The sequence below is a fragment of the Notamacropus eugenii genome, chromosome 1, assembly GCF_028372415.1.
Source record: "Notamacropus eugenii isolate mMacEug1 chromosome 1, mMacEug1.pri_v2, whole genome shotgun sequence".
Lineage (NCBI taxonomy): Eukaryota > Metazoa > Chordata > Mammalia > Diprotodontia > Macropodidae > Notamacropus > Notamacropus eugenii.
In genome coordinates this window covers 392,187,096-392,215,029 of record NC_092872.1, presented here as the reverse complement: position 1 = coordinate 392,215,029, position 27,934 = coordinate 392,187,096, and the positions used below count along the sequence as shown (strand labels likewise).

The 27,934-nt window shown below is 35.6% G+C and overlaps 1 long non-coding RNA gene across 1 annotated transcript; it reads right to left on the bottom strand.

The window, feature by feature from the left end:
• Window positions 1–21,668: 21,668 nt before the first annotated feature.
• On the bottom strand, window positions 21,669–26,919 carry LOC140518601 (uncharacterized). Its single transcript, XR_011971963.1, has 2 exons — window positions 26,224–26,919; window positions 21,669–22,731 (listed from the first exon to the last, which is right to left on the bottom strand). It is a non-coding gene; the product is annotated as an uncharacterized lncRNA (long non-coding RNA).
• Between the last annotated feature and the right edge of the window lie 1,015 nt (window positions 26,920–27,934).

Below are 27,934 nucleotides of genomic sequence, written 5' to 3'. Positions count from 1 at the left end.
TCAAAGGAAAATATTTTTTGACAGTTCTATGACAAGTGCTGGGGAAATATCGAGTGAGTTCTTTGGAGAATTTGGAGACAGCAGAATTATAAATATATTTATTCTAAAATTTTAAAATATTTATTAAGCTTTTACTATACATTCTCAAAACTGTTTTGAACATAGTTTCTATGAAAAATACTGCAGAGAAGTCTTCATTTTTCTGCTTTTTAAAAAATGAGCTATTTTTTAATGTCAAGAATCAGTCTTGATTCTGTTGCAGCTGTGGCAAACTTGGCAAATATAAATAAGAGGCACTGAAACTTGTAGAGACAGCCTGTAGCGGAGAGTGACAATGGGGAAGCAGATTTCTAGGATGTAATAAACAATTCATACATAGAGCAGCTAGAAAGAAACTTTAATATCTCACTTTATAGAGACTGTTACTGGATAGATCTCAACACATACCTTTTGTTGAAAGCACAATGCATCATATTGTCTGTACTTGTCAGAGTAAATAAAGTTGAAACTTCAGTTATTTTTTCATCAAAAGCTATCTTCATCTATACTATGAGGTTGTGTGAGCCAGAGACCACCGACTCAAAAATTGAGACTTCTCAAGGTAGAAGCAAAGCAGCAAGATTTTATTACGATCTTGAGAGAAAGGGCATGGCCTCTCTGATAAGTAATCAGGAGAGTGAGGCAATTACAGAAGACAAAAATAGAGATAGACCTAACAATAGCCCTAACACAGATCCCACTCCCCTACTGGCCTTTTACTCCCATTGACTTGGAAGCATGCTCACAATCTAAACACGACAATTCTACCCTGTGAATAACCAATAGACATTATGTTGATGTGGATGTTGATGTGGTAACCCAAGAGGAGGTTGTGTTTTGCTGATATGGCAACTCAAGGGGGGAAGGGGGAGTTGTGTTATGACAACCCAAGGGAAGTTATGTTGTGTTATGTTGACGTGGCACATGATTTCTGGGAAACCGAAACTTAGTCCTAACCATGTACTAAAAGCCTTTTATTAAGCACTAAGAAGTCTTCATTAACTTCATTCTATTAAAAGTTATACTATGTGATAGGACTGAAGCCAATTGGAATACTAGAATACTGATGATTTTTTGAGATGACATAAAAAGAAAAAAAACATCTTGGGTTAGTGTCAGGTAAGACCTGAGTTAAAATCCCATTTCACATAGTACATGCATAAACTTAAACAAGTCATTCAACTTCCATGAACACTTGCTTTCTTGTCTATAAAAATTAAATATATGAGTTACTTGTTCTACAGGATTATTGTGAGCAAAGTGCTTTGTAAATATTAGGGCTCTATAAGGAGAAAAATATTTCTACCTTTTTTAGTAGTTTAAATGTGTGATTTTGGTTGAAACAAGAACTCTAAGAGATGAAACTTTTACCAATGCAGATCAATAATTATTGTGCACCTCATAGTTTTAGAGATCTGTCTGAGTGAAGAGTAGAGCCAAGATGGCAGGGTAAAAGTAGGGAATTGCCTGACCTTAATCAAATTTCCTTCATTAAATCTCCAACATTAAAATAATGCCTCAAAACAAATTCTGGAGTGACAGAACCAATAAAAGGATGAAGTGAAACAATTTTCCAGCCCAAGACAATTTAGTAGGTGAATAAAAAAGATCTGGGGTGAAAGTAGATTTAAGATCTTTGAGAGGGCAAGACAAAATTGAAACGTGATAGAAAGATATTGACCCCTAGAAAAGAAAATTGGACAAATGTGAAAAAAAGTACAAAATGTAAGTGGAGAAAATAACTCCTTAAAAGGAACAATTAGATAGAGGGGAAAGGAGATGCAAAAGCTAACTGAACAAAACAATTTGATAAAAATTAGAATCGAGCAACTAGAAGATAATGACTCTAGGAGACATGAAGAATCAGTCAAACAGAATCTGAAGAATGAAAAGACAGAAGAAAATGTCAAATATCTAATTGGAAAAACAACTGATCTGGAACATAGATACAGGAGAGAAAAATCTAAGAATTATTAGACTACCAGAAAGCCATGATGAAAAAAAGAGCTTGCAAAATATCTTCCAAGAAATCAGCCAGGAACATTGCCCAGAAGTCCTAGATCCAGGGGGCAAAATAGTCATCCAAAGTATCCTCCATTCACCTCCTGAAAGAGATCTTAAACTAAAAACACCAAGAAATATAGCTGCCAATTTCCAAAAATAACAAGTGAAGGAGAAAACAATAAAATCAGTCAGAAACCATTGAAATATTGAGGAACTACAGTCAGGATCACACAGGACTTTGCAGCTTCTGCATTAAAAGAGTGAAGGGATTGGAATATGATATTCTGTAAGGCAAATGAGTTTGGACAGCAACCAAGGATCAAGTGACCAGCAAAGTTGGGCATAATATTTCAGGCAAGGAGATGGACATGCAATGAAATAAGGGATTTCCAGACCTTCCTGATGAAAAGACCAGAGCTCAATAGAGTATCTGATCTTCATAAGTTTCAACAGAAGCAAAAAGAAAAAAGGTAAATGGGAAAAAAAAAAACAAAACTTGTTATTAAATATGGGCAAACTGTTTACATCCCTATAATAGAAGATACTTGTTAATCTTGAGAACTGTATATTTATCATGATATGTAAGAGGGATATACATAGACCAAGGTGGCAGGTGTAAAGTAATTGATGTGATGATAAAAATGTGATTTCAGGGTATGAAGAGATTGTAACCTGAGATGTGAAAACGAGGAAGAAGAAAATGGTAAATTGCATCACAGGAAGAGGCACAAAAATGCATTACAATAGAGGGAAAGAGGGGTGGAAGATGAGCATTGCTTGAGAGGTACTCTCATATGATTTGGTTCAAGGAGGGTACAACAAACTCAGTTAAGAACAGAAATACAATTAGCTCTATAGGGAATAGGAGAGGAAGAGGGAACGAAAAGGAAAAGGAGGCTGAATAAGAAGAAAGAAGTATTAAGCACACAGGGGATTAAAAGGGAGCGGGGCTGAAAGAACAGAGGGAAGACTGAGGGAGGAGAGGGTCAAAAATTAAAACTATTGTGGAGGTGAAGAGAGAAGGGAGAACTAAAAGCATTAACAAGGGTAAATGAGGATGGAGGGAAAGACACAGATAGTAATCGTAACTGTGAATGTGAATGGGATGAATTCTCCCATAAAACGGAGATGAATAGGAGAATGGAATAAAAACCATAATCCAACAATATGTTGTTCACAAGAAATACATTTGAAATAGGGGAATGCACACGATGTAAAGGTAAAAGGTTGATGCAGAGTATATTGTGCTTCATCTGATCTAAAGACAGCAGGGTTAGCAATCCTAATCTCAGACAAAGCAAAAGCAGAAACTGATCTGATCAAAAGAGATAAGGAAGGAAAATATAACCAGATAAAAGGCACCACAGACAACAAAGCAATATCATTAATAAACAAATATGCTTCAAGTGATATAGTATTCAGATTTTTAGAGGAGAAATTAAGAGAGTTATAGGAAGAAATCAACAGCAAAGCTACACTAGTGGGGCACTACAACCTCCCCCTCTCTGAACTTGATAATTCTAACCTCAAAATAAACAAGAAGAAGTTAAGGAGGCGAATAAAACTCTTCATTAGGTAGATATGATAGATCTCTAGCCAAAACTGAATGGGGATAGAAAAGAATATAGCTTTTTCTCAATGGGACACAGCACATAAACAAAAATTGACTATGTACTAGGCCATAAAAACCTCACAATTCAGTACAGCAAGTCACAGATACTCAATGCATCCTTCTCAGATCATAATGCAATAAAAATTTTTATGTTCCAAAAAATGATGGAAAGATAAACAAAAATTAATTGGAAACTAAAATATCTAATCCTAAAGAATAAGTGGGTTAAACAAGAAACTATAGAAACAATCAACAACTTCATTCAAGTGAATGACAATAATGAGATAACCTACCAAATCTTATGGGATAGTGCAAAAGCAATTCTTAGGGAAAGTTTTATATCGTTGAATGCCTACATGAATAAAATAGAGAAAGAGGAGATTAATGAATTGGCACGCAGCTGAAAAAGCCAGAAAAAAATTAAAATTCTCAAGTAAATACCAAATTAGGAATACTGACCATGAAAAGGGGGATTAATAAAGTTGAAATCAAGAAAACAATTGAATTAAAAATAAATGAAGAGTTGGTTTTATGAAAAAAACAATATTGATAAACCTGTAGTAAATTTGATTTAAAATAGAAAGAAGAAAATGAAATTACCAATATCAAAAATGAAAATGATGAATTAACCCCTAACAAGGAGGAAATTAATACAATGCTTAGAAATTACTTTGCCCAACTATATGCTCATAAATTTGACAATCTAAGTGAGATAGATGATTATATGAAAAAAATAAATTACCCAGATTAAAAGAAGAGGAAGTTGAATATTGATTGAAATTGAAAAGATTTTGCACAAACAAACCCAATGTATCCAAGATTAGGAGAGAAGCAGTAAACTGGGAAAGAATTTTTGCAACAAGTGTCTGTGATAAAGTCCTCACTTCTAAAATACATAGATGCATCAAATGTACAAGAATACGAGTCTTTCCCCAATTGATAAATGGTCAAAGGATATAAACAGGCAGTTTTCAAAGGAAGACATTAAAACTGTCATATGAAAAAATGCTCTAAACCACCATTGATGAGAGAGTTGCAAATCAAAACAAATTTGAGGTCCCACATCACACTTCTCAGGTTGGCTAACATGACAAAACAGGATGATGATAAATGCTGGAGGAGATGTAGGAGAGTTTAAACACTAATTCATTGTAGGTGGAGCTGTGAGCTGACCCAACTATTCTGGAGAACAATTTGGAACTATGCTCACAAAAATGTGCATACTCTTTGACCCAGCAATATCACCTCTAGAACTGTATCCCAAAGAGATTACAAAAATGGAAAAGGGTCCCATATGTACAAAAATACAAAATATTCATAACAGCTCCCTTTGAGGTGGCCAAAAACTGGAAATCAAAGGGTACCCATCAATTGGAGAAGGGCTGAACAAGTTGTGGTATATGAATGTAACAGAATATTATTGTGCTATAAGAAAGGGTGAACAGGATGACTTCAGAGAGGCTTGGAAAGACTAATATGATGTGATGATGAGTGAAAGGAGAAGAATGAGAAGAACTTTGTACACAGCAACAACCACAGTGTGTGAGGAATTTTTCAGGTGGACTTAGTCCTTTGTAGCAATGCAAGACCTAAAAAATTTTCAATGAACTTTTGAGCAAATAGCCTTCCACATCCAGAGGAAGAAGTATGGAATTGGATTACAGAATGAAACATCATTTTCTTTTGTGCTATGTTTTGTTTTGTTTTGTTGTTATGGTTTCTCCCATTTTAATTCTGCTATTCATCATGACTATGGTGAAATTTTATTTAATCAAAATGTATATGTAGAACATATATAAGAGTGCACGCCACCTTGGGGAAAGAATGGGGAGGGAGAGGGAAGAGAGGGGGGAAGTCTAAGATATATGGAAGTGATTATAGAACACTGAAAATAAATATAATAATTATTAAAATAAGAAATGTTAGCTACAGAAATAAAAAAGGAAACTGAAAGGATTAGAATAGGCAACAATGAGACAAAACATATTCTTTGCAGATCATATGGTGATATACTTTGTATATATACACAGTATGCAGTGGTAGAATATTAAGTAAAAAGTACTTTAAACAACTAAAAATATCAGCAAATTTGTAAGATATTAAAGAAAACTACGTAATTCATCAATATTTCTCTATATATGATAAACAAAATTTCAGGAGCTGGAGACAGAAAGAAATTCCATTTAACATAACAATAGACAATACAAAATATTTGAAGGTGAACCTGCCAAGACAAAATGAGGAACTTTATGAACACATTTCCTAAAATGTTTTTCACCTTACTAAAGGCATATCATTGGATAAATATTAATTTTTCATAGTTAGGCCAAGCCAATATAGCATAATGATAGTTATAACTAAGTTAATTTACTTATTCAGTGCCATATCACTAAAACTACTAAAATATTTTGTAGAGCTAGAAAAATAATAACAAAACTAAACCAGAAGAATAAAAACTCATGAATGTTAAGGGAATTCATGAAAAATATGAATCAAGGTAGTATAGTAGTAACAGATCTCAAACTTTCTTACAAAATAGCAATAATCAATACAATCTGATACTGAATAAGAAATAGAATGGTAGATTAGTGGAAGATACTGGGTACACAATACACAGTAGTAAGTGACCATAGCAATCTAGTGTTTCTTAAACTCAAATATGTAAGTTTTTGAAATAAGAATTCACTATTCAATAAAATTGCGGGAAAACTGGAAAGCTATTTGGCAGAAATTAGCACTGAGTAAACACTATATATCTAAATGAGTTCAAAATGGGTACATGATTTACACATTAATGGTAATATCAAAAGCAAATTACGAGACCATTGAAAATTTTACCTATCAGATATAGATAAGGAAAAAACTCATGCTTGCATAACAGATAGTGAGTATCACAACATGTTAAGTGTATAATTATAATATTAATCATATCATGTTTTAAAAGTTATTGCAGAAACATAATCAATGCAATCAATATTAGAAGAAAAGAAAGAAACTGGGTGGGGAGGTGGGAATTTTACAGTGTTTCCCTGATAAAGTCTTAGAAGCATATATCATTCTCAATTCATAAATGTTCAAAAAAAGAAATGGTCAGTTTTCAGAAGAAGAAATCCAGAATGTCTGTTATCATATGACAAATGTTTTTAATCACTTGCTTAGAGAAATGTCCATTTAAAATTCTCAGGTACCACCTCACACTGATCAGATTAACTTATTGACAGAAAAGGAAAATGATAAACTTTGGAAGATATGTGGGAAAAATGGGACATTACTTCAGTGTTGCTGGAGTTGTGAACTGATCCAACCATTCTGAAGAGCAATTTGGAATGATGCCCAAAGTACCATCATATTGTGCAAACCCTTTGATATAGCAATACTACTACTGGACTGTATCCTAAAGAAATCAAAAGAAAAGGTACTATATGCATAAAAATATTTATTGTAGATCTTTTAGTGTCAGTAAAAAATTGGAAATTAAGAAGATGCCATCAATTGGGAAATAACAGAACAAGTTGTAGTATGTTACTGTGATGAAATACTACTGAGATATACAAGAAAAAAAATGAGCAGAATTGATTCAGGAAAAAAAAAAAACCTAGGAAGACTTATTTGAATTGATGCAAAGTAAAACAACCAGGAGAGCATTGTACATAGTTATAGCAATACTGTATTATGATCAACTGTGAATGACTTAGCTATTCTTAGCAATGCAACGAACCAAGATAATTCTAAAAGACTTATGATGAAAAATGCGATAATGCTATCTTCCTTCAGACAAAGAACTGATGGAGTGTGAATGCAGATTGACACATTTTTTAAACTTGGTTATTCTTGTGTTGTTTCTTGTAATATAACTATCATGGAAATATGTTTTACATAATTTCACATATATAACTGATATAAAATTCCTTGCCTTCAGGGTGAGTGAGGGAGGTGTGAAAGGGAGAGAATTTAGAAATTATTTTTAAATGAATGCTATAAATTAATAACAATTTTTAAATTCAAAACTCCAGTCCCACTGTTTAGTTTACAATGAGAAAAATCAAAGGAGACAATCTGTGACCACCTTCTCCTTCAATTACTTTAGTATCTTTAAAAAAATTCAATTTACTTAATTGACTATATTTACCCCCAGTAAAATACAAGTTCCTTGAGGGCAAGTACTGTTTCACTTTTGTATTTATATGCTCAGAACTTCACATAATACTCAATAGCAACATAATAAACTCTTATTAATTACATTTAATTACATTATTAAAAGGTAGGACATGGAATACAGAAAGCCCTCCTTTACTGATTTAAGCAGTGCTTTCACAGCTTGAAAGAAAATAAATCAGGAACCAGTTGAAGAGTATGTATTAGTTAATGAACAAACGCAGGGAAATTAGTAGTTTGGGTGTTGACTTAAAAAAACCCTGGGTGGCCTGGCATAGAAACTTAACAACAGTCAGAAATCCAGATGCCACCTTGGAAGAGAAAACACAGGGCAGATGGTGAGCAGCTAAGGGCTCTATGATGGTATGACTATGGGAAAGAGATAAACACATTATAAATTAAACCAATTATCTCCCATGTAGGTGACTATGAAAAACTAGAAAACATGGTGAGAATCAAAATAATTCATAACAACCAGAAAGAATCAATTTAACGATGATCTCCAATAAGATTGGGATTGAATAAATGTTCCAAGGCTTTCCACATCCTTCTACCAAAGAGAAGGAAGGACTACTTATTACACCAGAGGATGACAATGTCCAACCACGATTTCATCAAGGAGATCTGGTTTTAGAATAGATCAAAAAAGAAAAAAAAATAAATTAGAATAGCATCACTGATTCCCACATTTCTTTTTTTCTTAGTAACAAAAATACTTATGCATTCATTTAACAAACATTGAACACAAAAGTCTGCATTTAGGATTGTGTGTGTGTGTGTGTGTGTGTGCTCAGAGAATTTTCAGTCTTACAGGAGATAAAGGATGTAGACAAATAAACCTGATACAAGTTATAGTGTGAAGGATATAGAAGAAAAGTACAAATAATGTGCTGTGATAGTTGGGAGAGGAAATGAGGATCAAGGAAGGCTTAACTGAGGAGGTAGCAGTTGACAGATAAGAATGGGATGGAAGTATTTCAGGAGTTAACAAACTTATGGTGTTAATTCATCAGTAATCATTTGTTAAGTACCTACTATGTACCAAACACTAAAATTACAGAGTATAATCAATTCATAAAATAAACACTTATTAAGCTACCATGCAGTGTGTTAAGTGTCGGGGATATAATTAATAAGAATATCTAACATTTATAAAGCACTTGAAGGTTTGGAAAACACTTTACATTTTTTATGTCATTTGGTACTCACAACAATCTAATTAGATCAGTGTTATTATTATTCCCATTTTACAAGAGAAGCAAGAGTCTTTTTCAATTTCAGTAACTTAGTGTCACACCAGTGGTAAGCACCTGAAGAAAGATTCGGACTCACATCTTCCTGACACCAAGTCTAATGCTCTATCCACTATGCTGCCTACCTGTCTTTGCTTAGGGAATAAAAAGCTTAGCTGAAAAATGGATGATTAGGCTGGAGTTGTAAGTTAGGGGAAAGTCATGGAGGGCTTTATATATATGTTTAAAAAGTTTGCCCTTACTTTTTAGGAAGAACCCTAAGTTCCCATGTCAAAGTGTCAAGTTCTCCTATCTCTTTTGCTTCAGGAATATGATTTTTCAATTTCCTGCGCAAACTTTAGATCAGGGGAAAAAATTCCATCTGTAAAATAAGCAGCTCTTTTAAGTGATTTCTTTCTCTTTTAATTTTTCTAGAGTATTTTTTTATTTATCCTTTACCATATTACATTCTAGCATAAGTATTTATGGTAAGAGTATTTATTATAAATATTTGTAGTCTACCAGGAAATGGGGTATTAGTTCCTTCATGAAGAGGAATATCTTTTTTGTAATCTTTGGATCTTCAGTGCCCTGATATTGTGTCTTGATCATAAAAGCTGTTTAATAATTACCTGTTGAGTGCAAACATTAATAAAATATATCAACATGAATCCATATATTGATTCAACCAATGAAGATTCTATCGAAGAATTTCCACAGAGTAAATAAAAGGATGTTTCCATATCTTTCTAAATTATCCTGACACTGGCATCATAGGAAAGAAAATATTATAAATGCTATTTTTTATGCATCAGGCTTATTTGGTTAGTTACTTCTTCAGTTTATGGTTTTGTAAAATTGTTTTTTATTTATACATAGTTCACAAATCAGGTTTAATCTATCTCCAAACTTTGAAGGGCAGGGAATCTGTATTACCTTCACCTCAAGCACTGTCAAGTTAGGCATTTGATAAGACAATTAAAATTAATAAAACTTCCTTGAATAAACAGCTATTAACAGAATAAACAAAAAATCTGTTATCACTACTAATTCTACTCAGAAGTTCATGTTTTTGTTGTTGTTGTTGATTTGTTTTGTTGTTTTTTAGGAGAAAAAAATCTTTTTGCAAACTGGCCAATCAACTACAAGACCTGCTTGCAGACAAATAGAAAAAAATATGTCATGGCTCAGAATAGACCAGATCTTTCACCTTCTCCCTGGTCAGGTTTGATCACAATTTATCATTATTCATTTTTTGCTAGTGTTTTGTTACTTTAATGTCTTTGCTTTGTATTGTTGTTTAAAAGTCTTTCCATGTTTCTCTAAATGCGTCAAATCTATTATTTCTTGGAATGTAACAATATTCAAGTGTCTTGGTTTCTTTTTCTGTTCTCTAATTTACGGGTACCCAATTTATTTCTAACCTTTTTTTCCAAAAAAAAAAAAATGCTACTCTTTTTGTGCACTCTCAGAAGAGGATTCTCTGGGTAGGAATACGTTTATTCCTTTAATATTTGGAACTCAGTGAGGTTAAATCATTTCCTGCAATTACACACCTAATTAGTGTTAGAAGTAATCATGAAATAAAAGTTGGGAACAAACAGTTAAAGAAATATAGTGTTTTTTTTTTGTTTTTTGTTTTTGTTTTGTTGTTGTTGTTGTTGTTTTTTACTATAAATTTAAAGGGTATTTTGTCTGTATCTTTTCAAAACTCTCTTCGGGCAAAAACAAACAAAAAAAGCCCAAACAAACAAACAAAAATCAACAAAAAAACATGCTGTCTCAATCTTTTTTTTAACTTTTATCCAAAGGAATAGAAAAGTGTGTGTAGAAAGGGGGGGGGCACATTTATGATAACAAAAGAAGAGATTGAATAATTTAGGAAAATGATTTAAAATAAAAACAACTAATATTAGGTGATGCCAACATAAATAGACAAGTATTCTGAGTGCATTTGCTGTTGCAACAACTGAATAGACGTTGTAGAATAATGAAATAACAGCTAAATGCAGGAGAGTTTCTCTATAAGACCCTTCATTTACAATGCAATGTTGAATTTCCAACAATGAAGATTGTAGAACTCCAGTCCAAGGAAGGCCTATTAGCCTTTATTCAACATGCGTCATTTCTTCTCTAGACCAACTCAGGGTAGTTTTGCCTGGGAGACCAAAATGTGGAGCCTGTGCAAGTGACAAATAGTGTAGTGAGAGATATTGATCAGATATATATTTTTAAATGTTTGCTTCTGGCCTTGAAGTCTTTGCTCTGGAACAAGTCATATTGGAAATCACTCAATCTGGAATGTTGTAAAATGACAGAGGGTTTAATTCTGGGCAACTCTGATGCTCACAACTCTTTGTGCATCCATTATTTTAAGAGGAGTGTATATTTAATTTCTATCAAACTTACAGTTATTGATAACTTGCCTTTTTAAATGTGGACATTACAAGGGAGGAATAATGTTTCTTTAAATATTTTCTATGAAGTTTAAACCTTTGACAATTCACATTTCATTCTTATTACTTCCCAATGTTACTATCAATAGGACAATTTCTTAGTTCTGCATTCATTTTATGATTAGAGTCTAATCTACACCCACTGCAGTAGTGGATTATACTAGATTTGGGAAGACATGAATTCTAGTCCCAGTTTTACTAAATACTAATTTCAATATAAACAACTGATTAAATATTTACTAAACGTCTTCTATATTCCAGGCATTATACTAATTTATGGGAAAATAAGGCGAAAAGATTAAAGAATGCCTGCCTTCAAGGGGCTTACATTCTACTAAGAGAATAGATAAGTAAGTAGAAGATAATTATAGATAGAGACAACATAAAAAACACTAGGAAGAAGTTCCCTTCTGGGAAGAAGGATTTATGGATTAGGATTTGGTCTGTTATTTAAACATTAAACAACTATTCATACTGATGGAAAAGAAAGAGAGAGGGGGTAAGGGAAAGCATGGGAGGGAAGATGGAGATAGGAAGGAAGGAAGGAAGAAAAAAGAAAGGAAGAAAGAAAGGAAGGAAGGAAGGAAGGAAGAAAGAAAGAAAGAAAGGTACAGAAAGAGAGAAAGAAAGAAAAAGTGAGAGAAACAAAGAGAGAGAGAAAGAAAAACAAAGAGAGAGAAAGAGATAGAAAAAGAGAGAGAGAAATGAAAAATTACATAGGTTTAAGACTGACAAAACTCTTTGCTCACAAGAAGTCTTTGAGGTAAATACTGAAATGATAATTATTCTAGTTTTAATGGATGAGGAAATAAGTTTAAAGAAATATAATAGCTTGCTTCCAATTACAGATGTTATAAGAATCAAAAACTGGAAACATTTTTATTTATTTTATCTATTTATTTTATTTATTTTTATTTCGCTTTTTTTTTTGTTTCCAACATTCACTTTCACAAAAATTTGAATTCCAAATTTTCTCCCGATCTCTCCTCACCCACCAACCTAGGATATTGTGCACCCCATCCACACTTTACCCATTCTTTCCTCCCTTCTATAGCCCCCTCTTCTCCCATCTCTCTCCCCTCTGTTTTCCTGTAGGACAAAATAAATTTCTATACCCCACTGCCTGTACATCTTATTTTTCAGTTGTATGCAACAATTATTTTTAAGGTTCATTTTTAAAGCTTTGACTTGATATTCTCTCCCTCCCTCTCTCCCCACCCGCCTTCATTGAGAAAATAAGCAATTCAATGTAGGTTATACATGTAAAGATATGCAAAATACTTCCACATCAGTCATGTTGCAAAAGACTAACCACATCTTCCTCTGTCCTGCACTCTATTTATTCCATTCCTGCCCTTGACCTGTACACCAAAAACCGTGTTTGCTTCTGATTATCCTTTTCCTAAATTTGCCAAAAACTGTTATTTCCCTCTCCTATCCCCTTCCCTCCCTGTTTTCCTGAAGGGTAGTATAGAATTCTGTATACAAAGGAGTTTGTGTTATTTCCTTCTTAAGTCAAATCCCATGAAAGTAAGGCTCACATATGTGCTTTCATTTCCTCCATCGTAAAAAAGCTTTTTTTGCTTCTTTTATGTGAAATGATATGATATGTGTGTATATGTTTATGTGTGTATATGTATGTGTATGTAACTACATGTACATATGTGTATTTGTATATGGGTATATATAGACATGTATATACATGTGTATACATGCATATACGCATGCATACTTATATGTATATATGCATGTGTATATATGTATACATGTTGTATATGTATGAGTATGTGTATGTATGTGGATATGTATTGTGTAAATACGTATCTGTTTATATGCACGCACATATGTGTGTATATGTACATATAGACATACATACACACATGTGTGTTTATACATATGTACATAGATAAATAGATGTGTATATATGTGAATATGTATGATATGCATGAATATGCATATATGAACATTATATACATATTTATAGATATATGTGAACATATGTAAATACACACATATGTATATATGTGTATATACATAAGCATAAGCACATATATGTATAGACATACACATACATATACATATGTATAAGGACATATACATACATATAGGCACAACGCACATACTCATATGTGTGCATGTATGTATGTGTGTATATATGTGTATATATACATACACACACGTATATATGTGAAAGACTGAAAAAGTCTTATGTGATAAAAATATCATCATTCAATGTAGGAATTTAAACAGTTCAACTTTAATGTGTTCCTTATGACATTTCTTCCTTGTTTACCTGTCAGGTTTCTCTTGATTTTTATACTTGAAAGACAAACTTTCTATTCAACTCTGTTCTTTTCAACAAGACTGCTTGGAAGTCCTCTATTTCATTGAAATTCTGTTTTTTTCTTCTGAAGTATTATACTCACTTTTGCTGGGTAAGTAATTCTTGGTTTTAATCCTACCTCCTTTGACTTCTGGAATATTATATTCCAAGCCCTTCAGTTCCTTAGTGTAGAAGCTACTAAATCCTGTATTATCCTGATTGTATTTCCACAAAACGTGAATTGCTTCTTTCTGGCTGTTTGCAATATTTTCTCCTTGACCTGTGAAATCTGGAGACTGGCTACAATATTCCTAGGAATTTTCCTTCGAGGTTCTCTTTCAGGAGGTGATCACTGAAATTTTATTTTTCTCTTTTATCCTCTGGATCCACAATAACAGGGCAGCTTACTTTTTAAAGTCATTTTACTTGTTTTCACTGTTCTACAATCACTTCCATATATCTTAGGTTTTTTGCCCTCTGTCCTCCTCTCTGCCTCCCTCCCCAATTCCTGCCTAAGATGGCATGCAATTTTATATAGGTTCTACAAATACATTCTTATTAAATATATTTTCACCTTAGTCATGTTGCATATAAGAATTAAAATCAATGTGAGAAACCATAAAACAAAACATAATACAAAGGAAAATGGTTTCCTTCTTTCTGTGATCCAGTTCCATAGTTCTTTTTCTGGATGTGGAAGGTGTTTTGCCCAGAGAGTTCATTGGGAATTTTTGAGGTCCTTGCATTGCTATGAAGGACTAACTATACCAGAAAAATTTCTCACACACTGTGGTTGTTGCTGTGTACAATGTTCTCCTGGTTCGGCTCTTTTCACTCAGTCAGTTCACTTAAGTCTTTCTATGCCTCTCTGAAGACTTAGCGATCATCATTTCTTATAGCAAAGTAGTATCACATTACATTTATATATCACACCTTGTTCAGCCATTCCCCAGTTGGTGGGCATCCCCTTGATTTCCAGTTTTTGGCCAGCACAAAGAGAGACGCTATAAATATTTCTGTACATGTGGGACCATTTCCTATTTTTATGATTTCTTTGGGATACAGCCCTAGAAGTGATATTGCTGGGTCAAAAGGTATGCACATTTTTGTAGGCCTTTGGGCATAGTTCCAAATTGCTCTCCAGAATGGTTGGATCAGCTCACAGCTCCAGCAACAATCAATTAATGTTCCAAATCTCCCACATATACTCCATTTATTATCTTTCTGTTTTGTCATTTTAGCCAATCTGATAGGTGTGATGTGATACCTCAGAGTTATTTTCATTTGCATCTCTCTAATCAATAGTGATTTAGAACGTTTTTTCATATGTCTATAGTTAGCTTTAATTTATTTCTCTGAATACTGCCTATTCATATTCATTCATTGTTTATCAATTGCAGAATGACTTCTATTCTTGTACATTTGACTCCATTCTCTATATATTTTAGAAATGAGGCCTTTATCACAGACACTAGCTGCAAAAATTCTTTCCCAGTTTTCTCCTTCCCTCCTAATCTTTCAGTTTAATGTAATCTAAATTGTCCATTTTGCATTTCATAATGTTCTCTATCTTGTGTTTGGTCAAAAATTTCTCCATTCCACATGGGGCCTCAAGATGGCAGAGTGGGAGCAACTACTTACCTAAGCACTTAGACAAACTCCCTCAGATACCTCTAAAAAGAGAATCTTACCCACTTTTGGAGGTGCAGAATCCAATAGGAGACAAACTATGGCAGTTTCACAGTTCAGGACAGACAGGAAGACTAATGGAAAGAATCTGTTCCACGGAAGTGGAGGAGCACACAGCACAGAGCACACAGTACAGTACTTCCCAGCTGCAGCAGGGCTGAGCAAGAAAATCCTGGGGCGGTCTGAAGAAGCAGCAACACGGCTGGATAGCAGTTCAGCATAAGTCAAGCAGAGACAAGCAAGTGAGAACCTCGGAAGGAACCCCAGGAACCTCTGCCGTAGCTGTGCCTGAGACTTTTAACCCACAGATTAAATGGCTATAAATCTCCTTCTTGAACTTCTGGGAGCCAAAATGGTGGAGTGATTGGTAGATGCTCACTCCCCTTCCCCTTGTTGACATGGAAGGAACCATCAAATATTTCACTAGAAAAATAGTGGATCACTGGGATCAGCAGAAGGAGCAAACAGTCTCATAATACCTAAGGCTAGGAAAATTGCTGAGTCATATTCCTCTAATTGTGGCAGAGGATTGGATCCCCAGTGGAGTGGAGACTCTCACCTGGACCTCAGGCATGCTTTAAGGGAAACAGGAAAAAAAACGCAGCAGCCAAGATCACCAAGCACTGAGCTTGCCTTTGCTCTAGCTCAGCTGAGGAGATCTCCCTTGACCAGACCACCTCTCCCCTACACTTAACAAGCTAGCTCCAGGGCGAATCCAGAAAAAAACAAAAGAATCCAGCCTGCCTCTGCTTTCTCACACCAGCCAGCTCAGCACCAGGTTCTTTACCTTCTACCTGAGAGAACCAGAGGCCACCACACAGAAAGAGCACTCCGGGAAGAACTGAAGAAGGAAATAGAAGAAAAAATGGGCAATGATTCTAAAAGTATGAAGAAGCATTCACAGAAGAAAACAGCTCTTTAAAAAGGAAAATTGGACAAATGAAAAAAGAAGGACAAAACCTAACTGGAAAAAATGGACAAATGGAAAAGAACAAAACCTAACTGGGAAAATTAGACAAAAGGAAAAGGAAGCACAAAAACCAACTGCAGAAAGTAATTCCTTAAAAGGAATAATTGGATAGATGGAAAAAGGGATTCAAAAGTTAACTGAAGAAAAGAATTTGATAAAAATCAGAATCAGTCAAACAAAATCTAAAGAATGAAAAGACAGAAGAAAATGTACAATATCTAATTGGAAAAGCAATTGATCTGGAAAATAGATCCTGGAGAGAAAATTTAAGAATTATTGGCCTACCAGAAAGCAATGATGAAGAAAATGTCTGGACAATATCTTTCAAGAAGTCATGAAACAAAACTGCCCAGAAGTGCTAGACCCAGAGGGCAAAATAGCCATCAAAAGAATCCCTCATTCCCCTCCCGAAAGAGATCCAAAAGTGAAAACACCAGGAAATTTTGTTGACAAATTCCAGAACTATCAATTGAAGGAGAAAATACTACAGGCAGCTAGAAAGAAACTATTCAAATATTGAGAAGCTACAGTCCAAATCTCGCAGGACCTTGCAGTTTCTACATTAAAAGATCAAAGGAATGGGAATATGATTTTTCTCAAGGTAAACGAACTGAGACTACCAGCAAGGATCAACTACCCAGCAAAGTTCACCATAACATTGCAGGCAAGGAGATGGACATTCAATGAAACAAGGGATTTCCAGACCTTCCTGGTAAAAAGGCCAGAACTCAATACAAAATTCGGTCTTCAAATGCAGGTCTCAAGAGAGGCATAAAAATGTAAATAGGGGAAAAATTGTTACTCAATTTAGGCAAACTGTTTACCTCGCTACATGGGAAGATAAAACTTGTTAATCTTGAGGATTGTATATCTATTATGAAATATAAAAGGGATAGAGAGAGAGAGAGAGAGAGAGAGAGAGAGAGAGAGAGAGAGAGGTAACAGGTTTAAAGTAAATTATGTGACGATAAAAATGTGATTTAAGCATGTGAAGGGATTGTAACATGAGATGTGAAAAGGAGAAAATGGTAAATTACATCACAGGAAGAAATAAAAAGTTATGTTACAATAGAGGGAAAGAAGGGAGGGAGATGAGCATTGTTCAAGAGGTACTCTCATCTGATTTGGTTCAAGGAGAGAACAACAAACTTAATTAAGTACATAAATCTAACTAGCTCTATAGCCAGTAGGAGGCAAAGAGACAAGGAAAGGGGAGGGGACTCTAAAAGGGAGGGAAGAAGTACTAAGGGTAAAGTGCAGTAAGAGCAAGGGGGAATGAAAGGAAGAAGAGAAGACTGGGGGAGATAGTGGTAAAAAATTCAAACACTATTGTGGAGGGGAAGGGAAAAGGGAGAACTAAAACACAAACGATAGAAAAGAGGATGGAGGGAAAGACACAGATAGTAATCATAACTGTGAATGTGAATGGGACATATTCTCCCATAAAACGGAGACAGATAGCAGAATGGATTGGAAGCTATAATTCAACAATATGTTGTTTACAAGAAAAACATTTGAAATGGGGAGATAAACACAGGGTAAAAGTAAAAGGTTGGAGCAGAATATATTGTGCTTCAGCTAATGTAAGAAAAACAGGGGTAGGAATCCTAATCTCAGACAAAGTAAAAGCAGAAGTAGAACTAATCAAAAGACATAAGGAAGGAAACTATATAATGCTAAAAGGCACCATAGAAAATGAAGAAATATCATTACTAAACATGTATGATCCAAGTGGTACAGCATCCAAATTCTTAGAGGAGAAGTTAAGGGAGTTGCAGGAAGAAACAGATAGCAAAACTATACTAGTGGGGAACTCAACCTCCCCATATCTGAACTTGATAAATTTAACCTGAAAATAAAGAAGAAAGAAGTTAAAGAGGTGAATAAAGCTCTGAATAAAGTAGATGTTATAGATCTCTGAAGAAAATTGAATGAAGATAGAAAGAAATATCCCTTTTTCTCAGAAGTATATGGCACATACACAAAAATTGACCATGCACAAGGGCATACAACCCTCAAAATCCAGTGCAGAAAAGCAGAGACAGTCAATACATCCTTCTCAGCTCACAATGCAATAAAAATTCTATGTTATAAAAGGACATGGAAAGATAAACTAAAAATTAATTGGAAACTCAATAATCTAATCCTAAGGAAAGAGTGAGTTAAACAATAAATCATAGAAACAATCAACAACTTCATTCAAGAGAAAATAATAATGAGGCAATCTAGCAAATCTTTTGCGATACTGCAAAAACAGTTCTTAGGGGAAGCTTCATATCTTTGAATGCCTACATGAACAAAATAGAGAAAGAGGAGATCAATAAATTGGGCATGCAGATGAAAAAGCTAGAAAAAGGACACATTGAAAATAAACAAGTAAATATGAAATTAGAAATACTGAAAACCAAAGGAGAGATTAAGAAAATTGAAATTAAGGGAACTATTGAACTAACAAATAAAACAGAGTTGTTTTTATTAAAAAAAAGTAAAGCTAATAAACCATTGATCAATTTGATTAAAAAAAAAGAAAGAAGATAACCAAATTACCAATATCAAAAGTGAATCAGATGAACTCACCTCCAATGGGGAAGAAATTAAAACGATAACTAGAAGTTACTTTGTGCAACTTTATGCCCAGAAATTAGACAATCTAAATGAGAAGGATAATTGCTTTAAAAAAATATAAACTATCCAAAATAGCAGAAGAAGAAGTTGAATACCTAAAGAATCCCACTCAGAAAAAGAAATTGAATATGCCATCAGTGAACTCTCTAGGAAAAAATCTCCAGGTCCTGATGGATTCACAAGTGAATTCTATCAAACATTTAAAGAACAGTTAATTCCAATACTATATAGAGTATTCGGGAAAATTGGGGAAGAAAGAGTCCTCCCAAATTCATTTTATGATACAAATGTGGTTTTCATACCTAAACCAGGAAGAAAAAAAACAGAGAAAGAAAATTATAGACCAATTTATCTAATGAATATAGATGCAAAAATTTTAAAAAATATATTTTAGCTAAAAGAAAACAGGAAATTATCATTAGAATAATACATTGTGGTCAGGTAGGATTCATACCAGAAATGCGTAACTGGTTCAATATTAGAAAAACCATTAACCTTATTGATCATATCAACAATAATTCTAAGGAAAACCACAATTATCTGAAAGATAATAATTGGTATATTGAAAATTTAATCAATAGATGCAGAAAAACTTTTGAGAAAATGCAACACCTATTTCTATTAAAAACACTGCAGAGCATAAGAATAAAGTAAACTTTCCATAAAATAAAAAGCAGTATCTACCTAAAACCTTCAGCAAACATTATATGTAATGGATATAGGTTAGATACATTTTCAATAAGATAAGGGGTGAAACAAGGATGTCCGTTATCACCACTATTATTCAATATGGTACTAGAAATGTTAGCTGTAGCAATTAGAAAAGATAAAGAAATTGAAGGAATTAGAATAAGCAAAGAAGAAACTCAGTTATCACTCTTTGCAGATGACACGATGATATACTTAGAGAATTTCAGAGATTAAAGGAACTATATGAACACAGTTACAAGACATTTTTCGCACAAATAAAGTGAGATCTAAGTAAGTGGAAAAACATCAGTTGCTCATGGGTAGGCTGAACCAACATAATAACAATCAAAATTCTACCTGAATTAATTTACTTATTTAGTGCCATAACAATCAAACCATCAGATCATTATTTTCTATAGCTGGAAACAATAATATCAAAAATTCATCTTGAACAACAAAAGTTCCAGAAGAGCAAGGGAGCTAATGAAAAGAAATGCTAGGGGAGGTCCCCTAGCTCTACCAGATCTTAAATTTTTATAGAAAGCAGCAATTATTTAAACCACTTCTTAGTGGCTAAGAAACAGAAGTGTTAACAAGTGTAATAGTCTAGGTACTCAAAATACAGTAAGCAATGAATATAGCTACCTACTGTTTATAAACCCAAGGACCCCACATTCTGGAATAAGAACTCCCTACTCAACAAAAACTGCTGGAAAAACTGCATAAAAGTGTGGTGGAAACTAGGTATAGAACAATACCTAACACCATACACAAGAATAAATTCCAAATGGGTACATGATCTAGGTATAAAGAGTGATACTATAAACAAATAAGTGGAGCAAAGAATAGTGTATTTATCAGGTTTATGGAAAAGGGAAGAATTTTTGACTAAAGTAGAAAAAGAAGGTATTATGGAGTGCAAAACGAATAGTTTTTATTGCATTAAACTGAAGTTTTTCACAACCAGAACTGATGCAATCAAGATTAGGAGGGAAGCAGAAAACTGGGAAAGAAGTTTTGCAACTAGTGTCTGTGGTAAAGGCCTCATTTCTTAAATAAATAAAAAACTGAGTCAAATGCACAAGGATACAAGTCATTCCCCAACCGATAAATGGTCAAAGGATATGAACAGGTGGTTTTCAGAGGAAGAATAAAGATACCTATAGTCATATGAAAAAAATGCTCTTAATCACTATTGATTGGAGAGATGCAAATCAAAACAACTCTGAGATAACACATCACACCTATCAGATTGACTAACATGAAAGAACAGGAAGATGATAAATGTTAGAGAAGATGTGGGAGAGTTGGAACACTAATTCATTGTTAGTGGAGCTGTGAGCTGTTCCAAGCATTCTGGAGAGTATTTTAGAATTATGTCCAAAGGGATACAAAAATGTGCATGCCCTTTGACCCAGCAATATTGCTTCTGGGACTGAATCCCCAAGAGATCATAAAAATGGGAAAGGGTTTCACATGTACAAAAGTATTTATTGCAGCATTCTTTTGGTGGCCAAAAACTGGAAATCAAGGGGATGCCCATCAATTGGGAAATGGCTGAATAAATTATGGTGTATGTATATAATGAAATATTATTGAGCAGTAAGAAATGATGAACAGAAAGACTTCAGAGAGGCCTGGAAAGACTTATATGATGTAATGCTGACTGAAAGGAGCAGAATCAGGGTAAGTTTGTACACAGCAACAACCACAGTGTGTGGTTCCCAATTCCCAAAATTCCCAATGATCTTTTAATGCAAAATTGCTATGGTGACAGCATAGCTTACTGAGAGGAGCAAGTCTTATGCCTGACCAGCAGGCTGCTTGTCGTCCTGTGGAGCTCGCAAGTAAAAGAATGAGATGGGAGAGCGGGTCAGTAAGCAACTCGGATTTATTCAAGCAAGCATTCTGATTATATAGTCTCTGCCAGCTAGCCCAGTGAACCATGGTAACACACACAAACAAACCCGAAGCTATAGTAATGAACACAAGCTGGAACTATAGTGACAAAAACAAACCAGGGGTGGGGCCATCCCTTCCAACACCATTTTGTTCACCCTTCCCTGCACCGGACTCAGTTTACCTGATGTCCATCAGTGTGGCGTCCCAGATGGTGTGGCGGTCAGCGCCCCTTACAACTTCCCCTTTTTGTTTTAGATCCGATGACCTTCACAGATTTGTACATCTCTCAACTTGAATTGATTTTCAGTAAGCTTCCACATAGTATCTTTTACAGTTTGTAGGGCATGTTTGAGACATGCTGATATGAGACATATAACAATCAAGATAACAATACCTCCTGACAACAATGGACCTAGCCATTTAAACAATGAGGTGGAATGACCAAAAAGTTGCATCATGTCTGAAACAAAATTTTCAGGTATTAACTTTTGTGTCCCTTGAGTATTTATATCCAATGCCAATTTTTCCAACAGTTTCATTTCACTAGAAAAGTTGGTGAGTGTTAAACCATGCAACTGAGCTCTTCTTTCTTCCCAATTAAATTCAGTGTCATTGTACAATTTATTCATCATGCAAAAATGAAGATATCTATAATCACATCTTAAAACCAATTGTGTTTCTATGGCCTGCAGTTCATCCCCAATTGCTATTACATCATTTCTTAACATTAGAATGGCCTGGTAGAATTTGTGATCCATCTTCAATTATTCCCTAAATACCACTGATACATTATTTGTACAAACACCAAGGATAGCCCTTCACCAGTCCTATAAAGTTGAAATGTCTACTAATGTCCAAAGGTCCAATACTGGTCCTCGGCCTGGCTCACTGTTAGAAGTAGTAAGATGTAGCTGACTAATTTCATGGCTTAGGCGTTGTAGTTTCTTCTTCTTTCTCTGGCAGAATCCCTGTGATTTCTTCCTGGTGCTGTACGACTCGTAGTCTTTTCACTGGTACCCAGATCTCCTTGTCTCCTGTAAAGATACAAGCATAACCTTTGCCCCAAGTTAGCATGGTACGTGTTCTAGCAGTCAGTCTGAGCTGACCATGTATTTCATGGCAGACATAAGGCCATACTCATCGAATTTTAAAAATTGATTGTGTAAAGTGCCAATTTTAATTGATCATGTGCTGTGGACCTGGGTCCCGAAGCTCCCTCTTTTTGTTTTTGGACATATTGTTTTATGGTGCGGTTCACACATTCTACTATGGCTTGCCCTGTGGGGTTATAGGGGATCCCAGTCACATGAGAGATTCTGAATTCTGAGAGAAATTTTTGGAAGGCCGAAGCAGTGTATGCTGGGCCATTATCAGTCTTTAATAGTCGTGGGATGCCATGGGCGGCAAAACATTGAAGCATATGACTACACACGTCCTTAACTGCCTCTCCGGTGCGTAGAGTAGCCATGATTAAACCGGAGAAAGTGTCTATAGACACATGGACATATTTAAGCCTCCCGAATGAAGCTATGTGAGTCATATCCATTTGCCAAATATCATTAGGATGTGATTCCTTAGGATTATACACTCTCCATGGCATCAGTGGCTGGAAAGGAATGCATGCTGTGCATGATTTTACAATCTTTCGTGCCTCTTTCTTAGTAAGTTTATATAAATGTCAATGATTTTGCTGATATATGAAACTTGTTGTGAGCCTGCTGAGCTTCCTCAGTGGTTTCTAGGTATACACCTCCTGACACTACTCTATCCACAACCTCATTTCCTTCTGCTAGAGGCCCTGGTAGATTGGAGTGTGATCTTGTATGTAAAATGGGAAATGGGAACATACGTCCTCTTATGGTGTTTTGGACTTCCGTTAGCAACTGTCCAATTTCTAATTGAGTTGATATGCAGGCAGTCTCTAGGTCTGGTATAAGTGTGGCTACATATCTACTGGTGCTAACCTCTGCGATTTTTGTTTGAATTTTGGAGATGCACTCATGTCATATAATGGGTGTAATTCACCTGTAGTTATTCCTTCTATATATATGGTAAGCATTGGTCTCTGATTGCCAATTTGTTGAGTCCAATATATTGTTTGTTCTATGTTATGATTCATTTGTATCAATTGTGCCACCTGTTGCCTTCTATCAACCTCAACCTCCACATTGTTAGAGTTGCACATCAGGATCTTGTGCAAGGTACCAATTGGTTGTTGCTGTACTATGGCCTGTAAGCCTGTGCAAGCATTTGCTGGTGCAGAAATGATAATCTCTTGCTTTGTTTTGATGCATACTTCCTCTGTTGGTAACCATACAGTTGTGCATGGAGGTATCAGGAAATTCCCTAGGCTTCTAATTAATTTTGACTGTATGGCACTGACTTGATTGTCTGGTACTTCTTCCTGAATTCTAAAGTGGCCTGTGGGACCCTCTCTGCTTCCTCCCAGTAGTCCCTCCTTGTCTCCTGGGCTGGAGGGACACCCGTCTGCATGTTTAAATATTGAGCACTACCCTTGAGAGGGGGGAATGACCTACAATCTGAAGCCCAATGTCCTGTTTTCTTACATTTTGGACAGGGTGTGGTTGGCCCACTCTTAAATGGTGTTCTGCTCCCTTGGTTCTGGAGTCCCTTTCTTCCCTCTGCATTATTTCTACAATCCCTCTGGTAATGTCCTATTTTTCCACACTTAAAGCATCTCATTTTTGGCCAATTTCAGCCTTAAGCTTAGCAATACATTCCTTCAGGGTTCTATTCATCCTTTCTACCTGGCCTGAATTCTGGGGTCCAAGTACATGTACTCAAGCACCCCACCCTGTCTCCCTTAAAGCAGATGGGACCCAACATATTTTGGGATAAGGGATGAAGGTCTTGGCTTCTGAAACTGCTTCCTGCTGAGAATGGACGTAGAGCTGACCCTGCCTCACAGGGTCCCAACATTGGAGGGGTTAGGTCTTTAACCAGTATGAGGAACTTGACGATTCAGAGGGTGATAGGTGATATTACTATTCTCGAGAAAGGGACATCCTTCCACCTGGTGGAGGGAGGCAACTTACAGAAACTGAAGCACAATTTTTATTCCATAACACAGACAATCTAACTTAATTGCTCATGTGGCTTTAGAAAAGAGGGGAGATTTGAGTAACTTTTGGGTACCTTCCAAGTTTCAGCTACAGCCCACAGCACTTTCACAAAGAAAGCTGGTAGATGGTAAGGGGGAGAGGGGACCAACTGACCGTCCACAAGCCCTGGATACCTGGAACTCAGGTATCTAAGGAGAGAGACCTTATGGAACAGTACAGGATGAAGGATCACAGTCCCTCTGAGTAACCTGTGGAATATTCTTTCAGATACTGATTTAATGCAGACAACTATACCCAAATTCAAACTTAAACAAAATTATTTGTGGTCCCAAATGCTTTTACTGTAAACAGCAAATTTCACTAATCCCAACTTAAAGCCCAATACAGTTATTTGTATTCCCATGGAGTTGAAATAAGCAATGAAGATTAACAGGACTCACATACATAAGAGATTTCATTTCAGATCCTTCTTTCTCAAATTTAAAACTTGTCCTGATATAAAAGCCAATTGTTACAATTTTTGAGCAAGTCACATTCATTATTTATGAATTATACAAGCTAAACAATTTTCTTAGGACTGATGACCGTGTCCACATGAAAGGAGCGTTGGCAGTTTTACAAAATAAAAGGAATTGGCATGGATCCCATGCCTGCCAATCCCAAACATAGAGGAGGACTGTTCTGAATGGGCAGAACCAGTCTAAATAAATTATTACTCCATTCATTTCTTTCCACACATAGTAATCCATTAACAATTTTTGGTTTAGTATTAAAACAGCAGCTTTTTAGCTGTAACTCTTTTAACAGGCAAAAGTGAAAATACTTGGTTTTCTAAATAACATAACTTTTCCAACATCTTTTAGTTTCAACAAAATTCAGATTACAAATTGCTTTCTCTAACACCATTTCTGGATAATAGAGTAAAATAAAAATCTTGATGATTCTAACTTTTACTCAAGAAAATTTCACATCTGTGACCACTCCTTAAAAATGTTTTTGAAAGAAAAAGTTGTGAAACTGCAAGTGGAAGTGAGGGAGACTCTGGAACAAAGTCCAGCAGCGCCTAGTCTCCTCTTTTTCACCTGGGAGTTTCAAAGCCTTCTCTCTGAGGTGTCTTTTCTCTTTCTTCAGTAAGTTTCTCAATTTATCAGTTAGCTCTTTAACACTGTCTTTCAAATTTTTGCACCATCTGTCTGTTCTTCCATCTCTCTTCTAAGTTTAGATATATGGGTGCTGGCTGCCTTTCTGGGCTATTGTCCCTTGTACTACTCTCTGACTCTGACGGGGCTGTCTGTGAGAATATGATGAATGTTCTCATTTGCACTGCCTTGCCACCGTCTTCTATGAACACATTCTTCAGCATGTTATATAGAAAGAATGTGTACTGACCCTGACTCAACTTTTGTGAGCTTTGCCCCGTTTCAATCTTACTCACGGTTATACCTAGTCTCACTCAAGCTGAATGCGCGCGTCTTCTCCTGTGTCCACTTTTCGGATTTGCTTCCAGAGGAACTCGGTGAGGCAGACAGGCTACAGTTTCCTGTCATGCTCAGGTGTCTGCTTTTGAGCCTGTCCTGATAGCTCCTGTACACTCTCTAGGCTTCTGGAGAGCCTGACTCACTCGGGGGTTACTGAGGGACCTGATTCCCTCAGCTGGGGTTCCTGAGGGACCTGACTCCCTCGGCTGAGTTTCCTGAGGGACCTCACTTCCCTTGGCTGAGCTTCCTGCTCCTTCCCCCTGCTTGTGGCCCCAGTTTGAGCGTCAAGTTGCTATGGCCCCACGTTGGTGGGCGCCAAGTTGCTATGGTGACAGCATAGCTTACTGAGAGGAGCAAGTCTTATGCCTGACCAGCAGACTGCTTGTCCTTCTGTGGAGCTCACAAGAAAAGAATGAGGTGGGAGAGCGGGTCAGTAAGCAACTCGGATTTATTCAAGCAAGCATTCTGATTATATAGTCTCTGCCAGCTAGCCCAGTGAATCATGGTAACACACACAAACAAACCCAAAGCTATAGTAATGAACACAAGCTGGAACTATAGTGACAAAAACAAACCAGGGGTGGGGCCATCCCTTCCCACACCATCTTGTTCACCCTTCCCTGCACCGGATTCAGTTTACCTGATGTCCATCAGTGTGGCGTCCCAGATGGTGTGGCGGTCAGCGCCCCTTACACAAAATGCCTTCTGTATCCAGAGAAAGAACTATAGAATTCAATCACAGATTGGAGCAGATCATTTTCTTTTGCATTACGTTTTGGTTTCTTATATGATTTCTCCCATTCATTTTAATTCTTCTATATGATATGACTATGGTAAAAATGTATTTAATAGGAATCTATGTGTAGAACCTATATAAAACTGCATTGCTGTCTTGGGGAGCAAGAAGGAAGGTGGGGGAAAGGAGGTGGAGCGAGGGAAAAAAATCTAGGTTCTGTGGGAGTGATTGTGGGACATTGAAAATAAATAAATAATTAAAGAAGAATCTCTATTCTCCAATAATCTGACAAATACACAATTCCTTTCTCCCTTAATTTGTTTGTAGTATCAGTCTTTAAACTATATTATGTATTCATTTGGACTTTAGTATTGTGTATAGTGTCAGACATTGGTCTATGCCCAGTTTCCACTTTAGTGTTATCCAGTTTTCCTGGCAATTTTTGTCAAACATTGAGTTCTTACCCCAGAAGCTGGGGTCCTTCGGTTTATCAAACAGTAGACTGTTATATTCATTGACTAGTATGTCTTGTGTACCTAACCTATTCCACTGGTTTACCTTTCTGTTTCTTAGCCAGTACCAAGTCGTTTTTTTGATTGCTCCTCTATAATACAATTTGAGATCTGATATGGCTAGGGAACCTTCCCACGCATTTTTTTTCATTAGTTCCCTTGATATTCTGGACTTTTAGTTCTTTCAGATGAATTTTGATATTATTTCTTCTAGCTCTGGAAAATAATTATCTGGTCATTTGATTGGTATGGCACTGATTAAGTAAATTCATTTAGGTAGAATTGTCATTTTTATTACATTAGCTCAGCCTACCCATGAGCAATTGATGTTTTTCCATTCATTTAGATCTGACTTTATTTGTGCTAAAAGTGTTTTGTAGTTGTGTTCATATAGTCCCTGTGTTTGTTTTGGAAGATAGATTCACAAA